We start from the raw sequence: 15,316 nt of genomic DNA, 5'->3' as shown, positions 1-15,316 counted from the left end.
AAATCCATGGCACAAACCAATGTATGAAGTCTCAGGTCAAGAAATTGAAGTCGGACTCTCATTACAAGTGGCGTTCTGAAGGTAACAAAATACAGTTCAATTGTAACACTGAAAATCTTGAAGCTCTTTGGGCTATTGACAATGGCAAAGTTGGAATACGTTAGAGATATTGTTGCATCATGTACTGAGAGGCTTAAACATAGGAACAAGTTAACAAAGATCGCGGATACTTCTGATGGAGGATGGGATACCACTCGCCAGTACGAGGCAAACCCAATTGCTAGTGAGTCAGAAGATGAATTCAAGAATATCAAGGCTGAAAACAGGGTCATTAGGAAGAAAAAGGCAAAGAATAAACCAGCAGCTAAACAACGGCAAATTCCTGCCAACGCTAACCCTAGTTTCAATCCTCAACAGCCCTTTTGAGGGGCCAGCCGTCTTGGTATGGAGGTTTCCAGTATGCCCAAGACTAGTACGCTGGAAAATTTCAACGGGGACCATGCTTCAACTGTGGGTCCTACAGGCACTGGAGAGTTAACTACCCCTTCCAAAAACAACAAAACAGCAGCATCACACAAAAGAAACTGATTTTGTAAAAGATGAGTATAATTTAGAGACAAGTTCTTCAGAAAATTTGTATGCACCAACTTTTGCACATGACTATTTCGAATATGAGCAAGATGGTACTAATATTATTGTTAAGGGTAAGCTGAAGGAAAATTTCCAATTTTGGATAAATATTGGTGCTTAAAGTGTATGACTATATTATTGACAATATAAGAGATGGTTATAAGATACCATTTCATTCTATTTCTCCGTCTACGTATTTATATAACAATTTATCAGCTTTAAATAATTCCGATTTTGTACATACAGCTATTCAGGATTTATTACATAGAGGTTTAATAGTTTAGTGTGACAAACGACCTTTTGTTGTTAATCCTCTTACTGTACCAGTTCAATCTAATTCAAGGAAAAGATTGATACTTGATTTGAGAGCGGTTAATAAACATTTATGGAAACAGAGCGTTAAATTTGAGGATATGAGGACTGCTCAACAGCATATTAAATTTAATTATTCTATGTTTAAGTTTGATGTTCACTCAGCTTATCACCATGTTGATATTTTTGCTCAACATTCAACATCAATGTATCAATGAAAAGCTACACGAACTGAGAAAAAGGAACCAGTTACTCCTGAGCTCCTATCTATAATGTATAGTTCTTTATTTAAGGAATATAATGTTATGTCATAGCGTATTATTTGCGCGTGTTTATTTGTTTATTCAGGACTTTTGAGAGTGTCCGAGCTATTAAATATACGGAAATGTGATATTAGGTTTGAATTAGGTTATGTATCTATATTTATTCCGAAAAGTAAAACCAATATTTATCGTGATGGCAATTCTGTAGTAATAGCCTGTATGGATTGATACATGTGTCCAGTAAAGAATTTAAAGTTGTATTTTTTGTGGGCTGATATTTCGCCGGATTCAGAAGAATTTATTTTTTAGAAACTTCGGAAGGATAATAAACCTCTGTCTTACACACGTATGAGAGAATTATTCATTGGAGCTTTTCAACATTTTGGGTAAGATATTAAGAAATATGGACTGCACAGTTATTGTTCTTGTGGAGCTACAACTTGCGCTAATTTAGGCATTTCCGATCGATTTTTTAAAAGACGTGGTAGATGGCGTTCAAAGACCGCCAAGGACGGTTATATTCAAGACTCTTTAAAAGATAGATTAATTGTTTCTGAAAATTTAGGTTTATGACCTGATATTGACTCTTTTCAAAGTGAATTAAATTCTATAAGCAAGATGAAAATTGTATAATTGTATTGCCCGTTCTTTGTAGTTCAGCACATGGCACTGTCGTGTGGGTATTCAATTTAAAACTTAAGTTTGGTTATTATTAGAATTTACGAGGCTGTGGTTATGTGTATAGAGTGGGTAGTCTTTGGGAGTTAGTAATTGTACAAGACATGTAATTTCAACCGTTTTAAGGAATTGATTTAGATTGAAATTAATTTCTTCTAATTGTCTGCCCATAGACCGTTATTTGTTTTCCCGCGCTTCATGGGATATAACCATTCAGCACGACAGGGCCTACTCGAACAGACGTGTTTCACAGTTAAAATTTTTATCTTGCTTATGTGAATTTATTTGATGTTATATTTAATGTTTTGATTTCAGTAGTATTTATAAATTACTGACTATATTTTGTCGGCATGATATTATGAATCAAAATGTGCAATTAAACTCAGTGCATGGCACTGTCGTGTGGGTATTCAATTTGAAACTTTAGTTTGTTATTTATTAGCATTTACTAGCCTATGGTTTTGTGTATATAGTTGGGTAATCTATGGGCGTTAGTAATTGTAGAAGAACAGAAACATTTGGAAGCTAGGGATATATAAGAACTAAACACGTGAAGCTAAGGTTACGACTTTTTGACTTTTATGACAGATGATGCATGTATATCATGAGACGCTAAACCTGTCAATGCACTTGCTCTTGCTATTTTGGGAAGTGATGCAGAATGAAATTCATGACTTAACAATATATCAGTTTTATATATGTAAAAGCCGGATTCTTCAGGCTTTTAGTAATAAATGAATAACTGCAATCTAGGGTTCTGTAACTTTTATTCAGACGAAACGAAGTAACTATAATGGATATGTAAATACAGCCCTGTAAAATATAAATGTACTTATAAGTTATAGAAAGATAAATCTGTTTTACTAAGTAATAATAATTAAAACTAATGTTCGTAATTCATTAACATGCAAACTTATGTAGCTGCATACATATGCATCTAGTAGCAAAATATATGATATGGATACCATAGCAATTACTTGTCTCAATTACAGCTATACCCAGACTTTAAATTATAGTACATGTTCTCGTAAGCTGTCTCCTACCAATGTCTATTATTTATCATTAAAACAATACTTGTGTTGGTAACATAAACTACACAAAAACGTAAACTGCGTGCTTGTTTAAATCAAAAAGCAACTAAGCACAAAAAGTAACAATATAGCAAAGCAAATGTTAAAAACTAAAGCTTAGCGAAACAAGAATACATTATTTATTGTTTATAGTATAAACTCATATTTACTATTAAATTCAATATCAAACCTAGATATCTATTTTTAACTCTAAGATCTATTTACTTTAATTCGATTTAACCTTTAAAAATTTACAGCATTCTATCGGCCCACTCGATCCGCGCATTCATTCAATTTATACGTAAAGTTTTATCTCCAAATAATTAAAAAAAAAATATTTATGCGTCACAAGAAATCGTATTTTTTGTAAAGACTTACTGTGTGAAACTGAAATATCGTTTACTTCTTTATTCATAATTTTGTTATTTTTAATATTTTTTTGATTGCAAATGTTAATGTAATTTTACCAACAAAATATTTCAATGCTTTTGTCCAGAACGCATGGAGAATAATCATGATAATGGTATATGTAAACAAATGTGTTTCCATTCGTTCTATTGGTTGATTTAGTCTAACGTTTGATTTTGTCAGTTTTTGTTGACTTCTCCTTTTTTGAATTTACCTCGGAGTTTGGTATTTTTGTTATACTTTTTATCAAAGTTATGTCGCTTTGAGAATGTTCAAGTTGTCGTCAATCCTATGAATGCTCTCTATTAATGTTCTTAACTTTTTGTCAGATATTTCGAAACTTTAAGTTTAATCCATGTAGTGCCAATAAAATATTGAACGTTAACCCCTTCTTTTGTTTTTATCATTTTATTATATATCGTTGAAAAAGCTATTTTTGAAAATTTCATACAATCCTTGTTATATTTTCGTAGTTTTCTTTAAAGAAAAAAGGTACCAATGTTAAATATTGGAAAAAAAAAACAGAAAAATAATTTCCCGCAAAATTTTCATTTGATTGTATCTTTCAAATAAACCGACACAGACCTGTTATCATTTTCACTGTTTAAGTTCTGTTATTTATTTACTTTCAATTGAAAACAGTCTTTTAAAAGGCTTTTTATTTCAAAACAGAAGACCGAAAGAAACAGTCAAAACTCAGACCAAAAGACTCTGAATCAAAAGTTCTAACTATTTATTTAAAAAAGCATAGACGTTTTGGTTGAAAAACACAGTTTGATTTGTAGATGCTGATGAATAACTAGAGCAGTACCGTAGTTCATAAAAACATTTTTTGGTCGACGCATGTGCTTTATGTTAATTTAGGCAAACGGGTCTTCAAATGAGGATGATGACACACCATAAGGACGTCACATTTAAATTTAACTTCCCGGCTTGGTTGATACTCATATTTGCAAAAAAACACTTTTCTGTTGATGTCTAAAAACTGCGATAAGAAATAATGGCATCAATATGTTACGTTTGGTGAATTTACATAGTCCCCTTAGACGCAAAATGTACTGCCTCCTAATATTAATGTTTCCATAATTATCTTATCTTTTGTAAAATTATTGGCAAATATAAACATGATAAAATATATATAAGAAAACAAATAATTTATAGATACAGTTGTTATCCCAAAGACCAACGAACATGAAACAGAGGAATTGAAAGGTACATTGCTATATATATAAATTGAAATATTATTTTATGATTATTACTGCTGACTACAAACGGTTTATTACGTTTATAGTCATAACAATATGCATGTATGTGTGTATGTTGATATTATAGGAAACCATCTGGCAATAAAATAAAGAGTTTTGTCGATTTTTTGTATACTTATACGATTTAATGATGCATTGTGAGCTGATAATATTTATTTGCATTTTTGGTAACGTTCATTTCTACACATTTAAAAATAAATGATAAAAAATTCAAAACACAATATTGACATTCAATCTGTGAACATGTTATATTACCCATTAACTATAATCATTCTCTCTTTTTCACTTTTAAATTAACTATTAATGATGTCCTTTGATTTTAAACCAAAGGCAGTACATAATTCTTCCCTGCAAACTAAAAAAAATGAATTTGCATATAAAAATAAATTGTATTTGTGCAAACTGTTATTGAGCATGAATGTATCGTACCAATATAGTTTTTTTTTTAATTTGACAAAACATAATATTTCAAAAGAAAACAACGATAAAGTAAAAAGAAAACAACAAAAAGCAAAAACAAATTATATATCAGAAATGATTTAATAGAAAAAACACACACTATCATTTATAATCATTTATGGAAAGACATGTTATACAAATATCTTGTAAGAGATAATATCAAATGACAGATGCATTTGAAACATATATCTAACAATGATTATATATTCAAATGAAATTTACAAACTTAAAACTTAAAACAAGGCTTCTATAAATGTTTCAATGCTAAACAGAGCATGTTAAAAAAGCTTCATACAAGTTTGTTCACATTTTGTCTAAGTTTATGATAAATTCTTAAAACAAAAGTAATTACCATTTAATAAATTACATTTAAGAGACAAACTTTTATGTATTGCTTTGACATCTAGCTGACCTAGGTCTGCTTATCAGATGGACGATTTTGGCTGAAAGTTAATTTGATAGTTGTGTCGGTTCAACCACATCGATACCATGTAATTGTATCATACTGATCAAATTAGAAGTTTGAAAAAAACACACTGTACATTTTCTGTTAAATATCTATTTAACGTATATTATAAAGCAATAATCTGTTTTATATCTTATTTAGTTAGTATGTTTGTTGGAATAGCAGTGGCATTGACAATGTTGCTAATACTATTGATAGTTCTAGCAGTCTGTATCAGAAGGTAAGATCGTTGTTGTTGCTTCCAGCATTCTTAAAAGACTTTGACCGTTTAGTTACGCTCGATAATTTAGTTAATGGTTATGCATTTAATACAGATTTTTAAAAAGCCGATGATTAATATAGATAAAAAAACTTACACTGGTTCAATATTTTATTGTAAGTACACAAAATATAGAAAATGTGCACTTTAACTCAATGTTGTTGAATTTTATGCTTCAGATGAATTAGTTTTACAGTGTGGCAATGTAATTCAATTAAACCAGTCATTTCTAAAAGAGGCATTATTCATGAAGTTTACAAAAAAATCAAAACATGCAAAGTCTGATTTCTTTTGATTCGAACATTCATAAAAGCGAAATTATGGAAAAAAATATTTCGTTACAAGAAGTTTGTTCATTAAATTTTGTCAAATTAGGCTAAAAAAAACGTCCCTGATGTTTTTTGTCTCGCAAGTCAATAAGACAACCTCATTTGAATCCGTATTCACGCAAACTTCAATTTGACCTTAGCTGGAGATATGTTACTCATATGCGAATCATGATTTGTTATTTATAAGAAAAGAATGTCAATATTGAAAACTGAAACAAGAAAAAACGATGATTCAGATATTTTCTAACAATAATCAAACAGACCTGTAAAATTCGTCCTCATAAGATTGCACGATGTCGTCTGTGTAATTATATCTTTAATTTTTTTCACATCAGGTCATATGACCTACTCGAGATCGGATATCATGTCGATGGTTAATTTGATGACGTCTATTCTAAAAACCACACGAAATGCTGAATCATTTTAATTGAGTCCGTGCATTGTTAATTGTTCCAGACCTATAATACTATTTGTAATTTAAATAATTCAAGAATTTGAGTCGAATCGATAAATATGAATTTATCGTCTACTGCCCTTTTACTTCATTGTACTTTGAAGCCTATATAAAGGTTCAACTGTCCATTGTTATCATGCTATACTTGAAATTAAATTTACATGCAAAGATCTCTTCAGAATGTTTATATAATATTTGATTTAATAATTGCATTCTCGTTAATATACGTCAAGGTATAAATGATTAACAATATAGAGTATGTGTTTCTAGCGATAACTCGTGTATTCTATAACATAGCTTTAAGAACATCTACGAAAGGTTAGATTATGTAAAGATTTTCTTACTGCTCGTGTTTTGTTTTAAAATGTGTCGTTCTTATATATAGAATATGTATACCTACATGATCTATATCACGCTGGTTACCATTTTTTAACTATTATATAATTTGTCTAGAACAACGGCACTTCAACGTTTAATTTCACGTAATTGAAGGAAAATATCTGAATAGACTGTCCCAATCAACAACATGACACAATTGACGAATCTCTCAGCATTGCGTTATAATTAAGTATGTACTCTCAAATTTAAACGCACAATATTAATCATCATTGACACGTAAAGTTTCAAATGTGTTAGGTATACGTGACAGATGAAATACCTACACAAAAAAAACAGGTCAGAAGGAAGTCATCATAAAATTCATCATCAAATGAATTGTTCTTTCACATTTGCACATGTTCTTAAAAAAACATCTAACAATTTTCTATAAATAAGTTGATTGCCACATGTCGTTGGAATATACGTGTAAGATAAGAGTTTGTAACAACGTGCACAAATTCACCATGCTGTTCGTGTAACTACTTTTGCCTCAAAGAAAAGTGCATGTATTTGAACATCATGTTTAACTTGTTAACATTATTGGATATAGTTGAATACATTAATTTGATCTGCATGACCACTTCATTTGTCTCTAAGACAATATAATTTCTAATTTCGAATTAGACTTTTAATATAGTTTTGATGTAAATACTTTCAAAATCTGAAACTAGATTAGCTAATTATAAAAAACATACATGAATCTTTATATAAATTGATCAATATTAAACTTTTTAGATAAATAAAACGAGTGGCGAAAAATGCTTAAGGGACATTCAAAACGATAAAGACGAAAATAAACTGACAATGTAATGGCTAAAAAGGAAAAATGACCAACAGACAAACAACAGGACACAAAACACAACATAGAAAACTAACATAGAAGACGGAACAACACGAATCCCACCAAAAACTCGGGTGATCACAGGTGATGTGGACGGGTAAGCAGATCCTGATCCACACGTGGAACCCGTGGTGTTGCTCATGTAGAACAAACCCAGTGATAAATCTAATTCGGTATGTCAGATTTGGTGAAAATGGAACGTGATTGTTGTTGCGACAATTGGAACATATCCGTCGTCATCTGTAAAACGTATTCATAATGGTCAACCAACTCGTGATGGCGTCCGTAAAATTTACGAAGGGATGATTTTAAACTTAACCACTTGAAAGTCTTGGTTTAATAGCTTCCTTGTGAGAAAAAGGAAAATCAAGAAAAATCATAATAGGAAATATAAGCCATGTAATATCGTATCAACTTGGAGATATATACTCCGTATTGATCGAATGATGCTACATGGCAATAGGCTACAGCATGGATTTTAAAATAATTACATGGTCCCAAAAAAATTCTATGATTTGTATTTTTTTTTATTTCCTGAAGCATGATCCTGTAGAATATACAATAACAAATGTTGACCACTTACTCATGATACATGTGTGGTACTGTATTACACATCATTTTACATGTGCAGTGCATGTATTTGATTTTGACATAATATGTTCAAACATTTCTGTGAACCGATACTTATTTATGTAATATTGGCAATGTTATTGGAAGCGAATTTTTGAAATTGCAGTTTTTGATTTTGTATTGTTATGAATGCATAATTTACAAAAATAGCTTACGCAAAACGTAAAAATGCGTTTGCCTGTAAGTGTACGTCAGAAAATAGAAGTGGAAAATTGCCATATAACCACCGATTAAACGGATAAACAAATTAATAACAAAGAACTCCACGAAAAATTTAAAAAGCGGGTGGTCCGTTAACCTTGCAGAATCAAACGTTTGACTAAATCATCTTTTTAAACAAATGGAAAATAAACGAATTAAGCGCACATAGTATTAACGTGCGCTTTGCTACTGTAATGCTTTGTATGCACCCAACTGTACAACCTCGAAGAAGATAACTAATATATGATGATGCAAATACAACAAACTGCAAAATGCCTTGATCATTTTCTCATTAAGATGCGTTTGATAATATAACCTCTTTTTATATATAAGCTTACTAAGAAAAAATCATAACTGAAATAAGTATGGATGAAACTATAAGTGCGTCCATCGACTCAACTAATTCATACATACATTTGTAAAACATGTATAACATATGAGATGAAACGATCGCAACAAGTTATAAATCTGCTTCAGTTTAGAAAATCTGTAATATTTCGTCAAATGATATTTTCCATTGTATTGTGTATAGATAAGATACAAAAGTAACTCTGTAAAAAAGCTAAACTACATGTATTACTATTAATGATTATACATCAAAGTTTGAATGACAGAGTATTAGATATAAGATAAAAAAATTACCCAATAAAAATTGAAACAATAATATTCAGACAAATATATATTTGTATTCAGGACTCCAGTTAAGAACGTTTTTTCAATTACTACGGGGACTCGAACCTCCTTTAACTTTACGATACATTTTCTTATTAGTGTCCACAATCAGTAAATGCTAACTAAAGCTTACGTTAATTCATTTAAGAGTAAAAGTACACTATACAGTGATAAAAGTCTGTGAGTTAGAGATTTGGAAATTTGCATTTTTTATAACGATGTTTGTCTTAAAAAAAGGACATTTTCACTTTTACTGTACGGGAACTCTCACATTTTCATAACTTAAAGGCTGTTTCAATTGTTTAGTGTTCATTTTTTGTAGGCACAGGTTTAAAGTTGTAATCATGGAACCTGCACCGATTAGCAACTCTGATCATGAATATGAAAATGTTCAAGAAAATGTCGATACAGACTATCATACTTTAAATCTGGAACTCGTTGGACAGATAAATGAATATTCTACCCTTCAACCAAATGTTCCAGATTATATTGTAATACTTTGACAATCAACAAAAAAAGAAATAACATCTTATATAAAAAAGGAAGAACACACTAAGAGGGCATATGTGACTCAAACTTAATATTTTGTCATTATACAAATTATCTTATGAAAATTAAACAATCATGCAAAGACAAGTCTGAAATTAGAATGAACTGTTTCTATTAGTTTGATTATTTTTAATTGTTTTCTTTTTTGGTTGTTTCAATACAATCGACAATAGGTAAAAATCTCTCAAAATGTAATGTAGATATTTTAAAGACGGCAAGATTTTCATGTCACCATGGATTGAATCCATTAATTTGATTTCACTTAATTCTAACATTATCTTAAATAACAATAGTTAGTTTTCTTTTACTAGTAGCAGTTTGTTCGTACTTTTTTTTATAATAAATCTTTATGTTTTAAAAGCTTCTATTTCTTTCTACGTACGATTCAACAGTATTGCCACTGATAGAGATTTAAAAAGAAGGGTAGGAACATAATCTTTGAGTGCAACTTGCTAAAATGCATTCCAATGATGAAGACATAATCTTTCAATCAGTGTAATTGAGGTCTGGAGCTGGCTTGTCTGTAACTGCTAGTAGTCCTTTGTTAATTTATGTATCATTGTCATTTTCCTTAGTTTCTTTTGTTACCTACTCTGACATTGGACTCGGACTTCTTTTAAACTGAGTTTTACTGTAGGTATTGCTATGTGTTTCTTTATTCTACATTGGCTAGAGATATAGGGGTGGTGGGGGTTGAGATCTCACAAAACATGTTTAACCCCGCCACGTTTTTGCGTCTGTCCCAAGTCATGAGCCTCTGGCCTTTGTTAGTCTTGTATGTTTTTTTTTTATTTTAGTTAACTAATATGTTTTGGAGTTTAGTGTGACGTCCATTTTCACTGAACCAGTACACAATTTTATTTAGTGGCCAGCTGAGGACCCCCTCCGGATGCGGGATTTTCTCGTTGCGTTGAAGACCCATTGGTGGCCTTCGGCTGTTATCTGCTCTTTGGTCGGTTGTTGTTTCTTTGACATATTCCCTATTTCCATTCTCAATTTAATGTCTATAAATAGTGAGTAATTCGGTGGTTACGAGACATATTTGCTTTATTGTATTCGTGACCTGTATGGTGTTTTGGGATTGATTCTCAAGACAGACGCAGGTACAAAATGTATATTGTTGAATATGGTTTTATGTTAACATAGGAACGAAAAGAATTGGGATGAAATAACGATACTGTTTATAATAAAGGTTATTTATTTAAAACAATAAAAATAATAAAATACACAGGAATACGCTGTCCTAATAATTATATGTGTAATGATATACAAGTAAGTAGATAGTAAATGATTATTATCAATGTGATGTTTTTAAAGCTTTCATTTTCTCCGTAAAAAAACCCTCAGCAATCAAACAGGGACCAATAAGTTGCTTTTTATCTGAATTTAAGGTTTTTGTATCAGGTGTTTACCAATTATTACATACATAAATTATATTTGTAATTTTAATAGGGACAGTTGAAATCCCTCCAAAAAGGAAATGATGCTAACGAGGCCATATAATTTCATGTCAAAAAAAAAAAAAAAACAGACAAAAGTAATAAATATCATTTGAATTTTGTGTTGTTTGGTTGGGTCGACCCAAGTGTTGTCTATTTTAAAATATATAATTTCACAGACCTGCATAAGGTTTCTGGTAGAACCAGCACATGTTATAGTTGTTTTTTTTTTTCTCTATCTCCATATTGTCGCAGCATCTTTGCTGTATTCGTAATTGTATCATTTTAGATCCTAGCAGAACAAATAATATCTTCGCATTTGAGTATGAGGCGATAACGTATGAATGCTTTGTGTGTATATTCAATATTGCGTTTTAATTCCTTAGGTCACTATTCAGTTTAAACACAAAACACACAAAGAGAAAAGAAATCAAATAGGCAGGCAATAATGAAAACGTAAAAACAATAGAGACGGGTATTACCAAAGTGACACTTATAAGTTTAAGATAATCTGGCAACACTATGCCAAATTTAATAAACCTGACTATAATATACACAGTAGTCAGCAAAACACTACATTAAACTAAAGACACAACATCATAAATTCACACACAACCAGGGATTGATATCAGATAGCCCAGAATCATAAGCAGATCGTATTCCGCATATTATACCAAATCTGATGATCAGTCGGATTTGATGATGTCCCATTCGAGGATAAAAAGACAGGATTAAGGTTACATAACCGTTGTCATCCAATGCACATATTGCCTATAACGATCTACAAACTATGAAAATATTCATGCCACTTGCTACCTGTTGATGTGATTCTTGAAATAGTTATAGTTTGACATTTTTATATTTCCAAATATATATGATTTTCTCATCAAGGCAGCATCTGAATAATTCTTTGTTAAATAAACTGTAGTACTACACACGTAAGAAAACCACATTTCAGGGATATTGGGCAAAACACAAAAGTGATGTCTATTTTTCTTATGTACATTATTTATATTGAATGAAAACCTGTGTATTGGATCACATTATTCATGTTATATATGAAAGAGAGGCGAAAGATACTAAAGGGACATTCAAACTCATAAGTCGAGAATAAACTGACAATGCCATAGCAAAAACCGAAAAAGATGAAAAGACAAAATCGGTATTGTGTGTCATTTATCTTTAATTTTTGTGATTGTTTTGTTTCGTGCCGATATGGACAAGCTGATTTCAGCTGACTTTCACGATTCTTTTTAATATTTGACAGTCATGCCATTCTTCCTGGTTAAGAGAGGTAGGGTTGAGAACCTAATAATCTATACACTGCGACAAATGTTTATATGCCTGAACCATCTGTTTCCAAGTGTTCCTCGTTGTTTGCTGTCGCCCATCTATGTTTTATTGATTAAATATTATTCAGACCATTGGTTTTCAGTTTGAATGAATACATGTCATCTATTTGAATAAATTATAATGACTCTGCATTGACCAGCCTTTACAATTATTTATAGTTTCCCATGGTTAATAGAAACGTCACAGATTGCAATTCTAAAGACTTTGGTTTCCATCAGGACACATCTGCTATCACAGCATCCTACGCAAGAGGAAACTCACAGTTTATGATCATGAATTCTTAATCTTACTAGTCATAAAAAGTAATTTAATTTTTTATGACATTTTTTATGAGAAAAACTAATGTTCACAACAACTTTTAGGTATTTGTCATTTCCTCAGATACACTATTCTATTATAATAGTAAACGGCACGGAAAATAATGAAACGAATAATGTTAATTTCGTATGAGAAAACTTTCAACATTTGTGTATATTTTACAAAAGTGTGATACTTTGGTAACTGTAACAATGTGTAAGTGGAATTACTTTGATTTTAGGAAGGTTAACTATCTAAGTCCATCCAATCTAAATATGCATGTGCCTGCCCAAAGAGACGAAACTTCGTCAGGATGTTATCTGTTGGCATATCTTAATGTGTTTTGTTTGGAGAATTTGATGTTACTGAATTATTTTGATATGAAATGCATTCACAAAATATGAAGACTTGTTTCTATTTGGAGCTTGGAATATTGCATCATTTTAAAGACCTATCGTCGTATGAGTGATTTCGATTTTTTTAATAAATCAGATGACTATATATATTTTAGATCTTAACACAGTTATATATATCCTAAGACACTATGATACGAATCCATATTTACCGAACTTTATAAAACTATGCTATTCTATATCAACACGCCCCATTGTATTTTGATATAGCCTATTATTCTCGTGAGACTTCTGAAATTCAGAAAAAAATATATTATATAGTTATTATATAGTTATATCCCTACTATGTTTTAGAAACATATGACTAAATTTCTATCATCAGCATTTCGTAGTACGCTTGTATCTTCATAACCGGAAAAGGACGATAGTTTGTTTCCTGTCGTTCCGCTGCTTGAAATAGTAGAACTTTTAAATTTGTCATACCTGATGGACTTCCCTTTTTGAATTAACCTTCAGGTTCGGTGGTTTTGTTAGGACACTGTTTTGCTTTAGGTGATTGTAAATTTAAAATACGAATGAACGAGACGTTGTTCTTCAGGAACATATATTCGATTCCTATATAGCCATCTATATTTTAGTCAACGATTAAGGATCTCATGCTTACAGTTATATATTGAATGTACCTCTATTTTACAAAAAAACAGAAGTGAATAAATAAACAATTGAAGCATTTGCTTTGTATTTTTTAAAATAATGATAAAGAAAAAACGGTAATTAGTAGGTGGTGCTCTGCTGGCTTCCAAGGCAACCATGAAGTAATCATTAAACTTAGATTTGAAACCAAAGACAATACAATGTTTGTCTTGCACGATTATATCTAAATGTAGTTCTCTATTACAAAAATTTGAAACATTTATACATAAAAAAATCAGTACATCAAGATGCAGTATGACATCGAAAAGTCAAATAATTCTCTACCAGACTTATATAACCTCACACAGTTCATATATATAGCACCATAACTTGTTTTTCTTGCAAAAACCTTAGGAATTCTTAATGGTCCTAAATCCACAAGGAATATTTTAAACTTTTTTGTTGTTTTCATAATACTTTTTTGGTGATTAAATACTTGTAGGTAGCACTTTGTAAATACAGCTGTTTCACAAACCACACCCCTTTTGATGAGATATATAATATTCATAAATATTTTGTTTTGTACTGGTTCCCAGATATGATCTCTATGTTTCATCTCATAAAGACATAACTTGGGAATGTTACCAGTATAAATACACATGGTAGCGGCGGATTTAGAATTATGAGGAAGACACAAAGTGAAGGGATGAGTAGTACAGAATTTTAGTATAAGTTTAAACTCTTAGAAGTTCGGGTATATAGATGTTGAAAATATGCCGCACAGCCCTATGTTTTGATCTTTGAATAAAATTATAGTGTATATCAACTTTCCATTCTTGGATATAATTTATTACGAAACGTCATAGTAAAAGTGGCACAGTTTTAGTTGTAAAGGTTCCGATGGGAATTTGCATTGTCTACATTTACAGAAGTGCAACCTGTAAGTATCACATACACATGAAGTATTAATATAATTTAAAGGAAAACAATGAAATGATCGAACATGAAGATCATATAGAATATATTGACTGTAATGTTGAAACAGATCATGCAAGGTGTAAACACAATATGGGCAATACAAAAAAAGAGCAATTATTCAGATGTCTACTACCTCTATAATATTATCTTTTGATCCTATATAAGCGATATGAACTGTTTTGAAGAAAATCCATATAGAAATATAATAAATACAGTATAATAAAATGCACAATACACATGTAACATACACTCTTGTTTCGTATTTGATTGATTGATAAATTGATTCCAAAAAACCAATATACCACAAATATTCTTAAAAAGTGTGGAGAAGACGAACGGCAATCGGTTTCACATTAGGTTTAAACTGAATATTTTTTTTTCTGAGGGGAGAATTCCTAT

The 15,316-nt window shown here is 30.8% G+C and overlaps 1 long non-coding RNA gene across 1 annotated transcript; it reads left to right on the top strand.

Annotated features, from left to right (window-relative positions):
- The first annotated feature begins 230 nt into the window (after positions 1-230).
- LOC127709231 (uncharacterized) lies at positions 231-10,116 on the top strand. Its single transcript, XR_007985556.1, has 4 exons — positions 231-1,591; positions 4,523-4,573; positions 5,693-5,771; positions 9,638-10,116. It is a non-coding gene; the product is annotated as an uncharacterized LOC127709231 (long non-coding RNA).
- The last annotated feature ends 5,200 nt before the right edge of the window (positions 10,117-15,316 follow it).

Source organism: Mytilus californianus, unplaced genomic scaffold (assembly GCF_021869535.1).
Source record: "Mytilus californianus isolate M0D057914Y unplaced genomic scaffold, xbMytCali1.0.p SCAF_7, whole genome shotgun sequence".
NCBI classification, from domain to species: domain Eukaryota; kingdom Metazoa; phylum Mollusca; class Bivalvia; order Mytilida; family Mytilidae; genus Mytilus; species Mytilus californianus.
Note: the sequence above shows the minus strand (reverse complement) of the source record. Positions and strands in the feature narration are given on the sequence as shown.